At 42.9% G+C, this 4420-nt stretch overlaps 1 long non-coding RNA gene across 1 annotated transcript; it reads right to left on the bottom strand.

Moving 5' to 3' along the window:
• Nucleotides 1–368: 368 nt before the first annotated feature.
• On the bottom strand, nt 369–4420 carry LOC124041004. The gene is made up of 2 exons (XR_006839836.1): nt 3948–4420; nt 369–1774 (listed from the first exon to the last, which is right to left on the bottom strand). It is a non-coding gene; the product is annotated as an uncharacterized LOC124041004 (long non-coding RNA).

Genomic DNA, 4420 nt, shown 5'->3' with positions numbered 1-4420 from the left:
TATACTATCTATTGCATCTTAGTCTATGCCGCTCTGTTATTGCTCATCCATATATTTATATATTCCTATTCCTTACTTATATTTGTGTGTATTAGGTATTTGTTGTAGAATTGTTACATCTTACTTGTTAGATATTGCTGCACTGTCGGAACTAGAAGTATAAGCATTTTGCTACACTCGCAATAACATCTGCTAACCATGTGTATGTGACCAATAAATTTGATTTGAGATGTTGAGTGTCAGCTCAGCGTTTTGGCTTGGAGGAGAAAAGTTATTTAGGCAGGCCTGTGGCATCAAGGAAAACATTTGAAGTTGTCTGTACCACAAACTACATTATAGACTGACATACATACATATGTCAGTATAACTTCCAGTAGATTTTTATTACAAAGTTCATGAAAAGGCAAGAAACACATTTCCTGTAAAGGGGTCAGTTGTGTACACAGTACATCAGCCCTCTCTGTAGTTGGGCACTGTTCTCATGGGATTTCTCTGCTCACACTGTGATTGGACACAAGTTATATAACATGGGCCCCTCCCCGTTCACTGTTACAATCCCCATTTACTATTCATCGCTCATAGTCACCATGAGACGCATGCCCTCTCGGTTTGTCTCAGTAACATGTGACCCCACACCCCCAGGTCTCCCCTATAATTTCTCATCAGAATGACTGATTTTCCCTTTAACGTCTAAGCCACAACTTCACAATTTTGTTTTCCTCCTCAGAAACTATAACTAGCCTTTTATGCATAATTATCATCAAGTAGCTCAGTAGCGAGAGGCCTAATGTCCAAATAACATCCATCCCCATTAAGTACACACTTTAAACTCAGACTAGAAAAGACCCAGCTCCGGGCTCATCAGTTCCATGACTCTCTCTGTCTGAAACAGCTACAATGGGTCAATAGCAATCAGCGATCATTCTCGCAAAACAAAATACCACCTTCCTGCCAGTGCCAAATCAATTCAATAGCAACTTAATCTATGTTTAGTGCGGGTTGCAAACTCGATATCTTATCCCAGGCTTTTTTCTTTAACACACAGCAACAAAAATGGTACCTCTATATCAGGAGAGTCCTATCTCACATGTGGTTTAACTGCCCAACTAGCACAGAGACATGACAGTATTTTACCCAGATGAGGCTGGTGGGAGGAGCTATAGGAGGATGGGCTCATTGTGATGGCTGGAATAGAATTAAAGGAATGGAGTCGTATGTGGTTTCCTTATGTTTGATACCTTTCCATTTCAGCCATTACAATGAGCCCGTCCTCAAATAGCTCCTCCTACCAGCCTCCTCTGATTGTAACTATATTCAACATGAAAGGGAAATTTAGTCAGTTGTACAACTGAATGCATTCAACTGAAATGTGTCTTCTGCATTTAATGCAACCTCTCTGAATCAGAGGCACATTGAGCTTGGTAGATACAGAGAGCATTGTGTTCAACACTCCTGAGCTGTTCACACTGCATGCGCGGCCCATCATCTGAAAGTGAGCCATACAAATCATTTGTATCGGGATGCCTCTTCTGGTTATAAAAACCCTGCAAGCCCAGCAATATTGCGTTGCCAGCAGGACAGTGTAGCCAGCCCCCATTTCAGATGAATCACTTGGAGCCACACACTTAGTGACCCGTGGGTTTATTGCCTGAGATGGGCCTTGGCAACAGAAGCTCTCTGGAGTTTCCAGTCGATGCTGAAGGGGCTCAGGTTCAACAGTAAACTGCTTTTTTACCTGCACACTCTCTCTTTTGGGGTTTCTGAGAGAGCACACCTACGGAGAAAGATAAAGAGAAAGAAAGTCACAGGCAGCGACACACGTGGTACTGTTACACCACCCTTCACAATCACCATTGTCATTCGCAAGGGGATTGTCCCCCTCTCCCCCTCTCTGTTCCCCCTCTCAACGTTCCTCAGAGCACTGCTTGATCTGCCCACGTTGCCTGTAAATTGAATCAGTTGGGAACACTGTGTACACATTCCGCTCAGCGTGAACTTAGCTGGCTCCCGGAGCTTCCTGCCACAGCAGCTCCTATTAACTCGTTGAGGTTTCTTCTATCGCCGGCTAACCCTTTCTTGACCTGAGAAAAGCTGAATGTTTACAGTACGGAATCTATACGATCTACACATTATTTCTGTTAGGAAAAAACGGGACCTTGGTAAATGATTAGCTTGAGCTAAGGTCAAAATGACTGTAACATGTTTGGCTAATCTTTCTTTACATGTTGTGTTGTAATCTTTAGCACGGTAGAGTAGCAGCAGCAGTGGTCACATAAACCCGGTGCTTAAACTGTACTCTCAAAACAGAATGCCATGGCAGCCTGGTTTGACCCATTCTCAAGACATAAATATCACAGGAAGATATATTAATCTATGCTACTTACCTCTTATGTCATACAACATAAGTGACATTTCCATAGTCAGTGCCTGATTACACAAAGAATGCACCTGCTGTGTTTTGTTGAAGCATATCTTTTTGTAACGGTTTTCACTATCACTAAAGATGTTCCTTTAGCCTTTCTGGTATGGACAAATCGACATTGATGGATATAGTATGTGGATATTTTCAGCACCAGGTACATTCACATAGGCCTATGAGATGTAAAAGTTTCTTGCTGAAGAGGACATTTAAGTAGAGAGGTACAGAGACACTGCACTGCTTCATTCTCAGGTTGATAGCCTGTGTCCTTTTGAAAGTTTTCTGACTCAACCGAAAGAACTAGATAGATATGAAAAGAATCTATTGATAAAAGATCATCCGTGTCTTTGTTTTTCTGTGTCCCATGATACGAGCCACATGCTGGTGGGATGATGTGATCAATTAGAGCACAGCAGAGCAGGAAGATGTTTTTAGGTGACATCAGTGGTCCATGTAAACAAGGACCACCTTGTAAAAACGATCACAGTATTATATTTTAGTATACTGTGACAAAATGGTGTGAAGCAGATGAAAGAGGGAGAGAGACAAACACATACACGCACACACAGTATTCCGCGCACACACAAATGCATGGATGCATGTACGCACGCACGCACACACACACACACAGACACACACACACACGTTGCTGAGCGGATGAAGACAGTAACTTCCCAGCTGAGGTGAATAATCACAGTTCACGGCATAATGCATGACACACGTTGCCGTGGTAACCTCCATCCTCTCCCAGTGTACATCGTGATCCCGCAGCTTGTTCAGGTCAGGGGAGTTCATGGCGCTGTTGAGAATGAGATGAGAGCTTTGTGGACATGCTGTTTGCTGGAGATGCTTCTGTTCAGGTTGTCTGCCCCCCTTCCCCACCCACCCCCACTACTCCAACTCGCTGAGCGACGCCGAGTCAATTGCAATCAACATCAACCGAGCATGATCTCATTAGTTTATCTTAACGAAGATGATCTCGACTGCAAATAACTCTCCATGTTTACTCATATTCAGCTTCAAATAAAACAATACCAACAGTTGAAGATGATCTGAAGCCAGAGAGGTTAAGGTGTGTCCTGCCAAAGTTGCCATGATCTTATTATACATGTTTTGACCTATGTGAGTTGACCTCTGAAAGCACACATCTTTGCTCATGCATAGGTTATCTGTTTCCTACATCACTGATTCTTTAAGCCTAGTTCTCATTTCGTTGCATCCTATGGGTCCTAAACCCCACTATCTTCTGCAAAGGCTTTGCAGTGAGTTACCATTACTATTACTATTACAAACTGCAATGGACCATAACTTGTTGATGTCACATACAATTTAATTTGTGAAAATACAGTTTCTGTATGTAACTTTTCGATAATGAAAATGCTGCTGTTAGCTGTGTATGTGCTGGTGACATACTGTATCATCACCCGAAGGTCAATTAGTCAGTTAGTTAATTAGTAAATTAGTCAAAACCATGTGGGCTCAACGAAGCAGAGATACTGGTAATTATTACCGTTCTGATCAGACATACCAGTGGCCAGCTCTCTCCTCTTAGCTTCTGTGCCATCCCAGTGTTATTGTTATGGGTCAGTCACTTGATTTACAATCCTTGGTCCGTGATGACGATTGGAGGCATGAGACACTAATCAACCAGTACACTAATGTGAACTAATCTCACTTCTTGTCAAAGAGAGATTCCTAACAGGTGTTTCTGCCTGGTTTAACCCATGGACTCTGGACTTAATGCCAAATCTCTCTGGTGTACCGGTGAACCGGTTAACCCTTAGTGGTCCCACATACTCTTTAGCCTAAATGCCAACACTCTCCGGATTTCCAGTCCCATGTGAAGTTTTCATTAGAGGTCACGTTAGGTGAGCGTTGAGGAATACGAACAGCCCGTGAAGCTCGGATCATCAGCCTTTAAAGTGTTAATCCAGAAGCAGGGGCACCACAGATTCTTCTTCAGGGAGTCTGCTGCTGTGGAGAGCTTAGGAAATGCTGAAC

Source organism: Oncorhynchus gorbuscha, linkage group LG08 (assembly GCF_021184085.1).
Source record: "Oncorhynchus gorbuscha isolate QuinsamMale2020 ecotype Even-year linkage group LG08, OgorEven_v1.0, whole genome shotgun sequence".
Taxonomy (NCBI): domain Eukaryota; kingdom Metazoa; phylum Chordata; class Actinopteri; order Salmoniformes; family Salmonidae; genus Oncorhynchus; species Oncorhynchus gorbuscha.
This window is presented reverse-complemented; position numbering and strand designations above follow the sequence as displayed.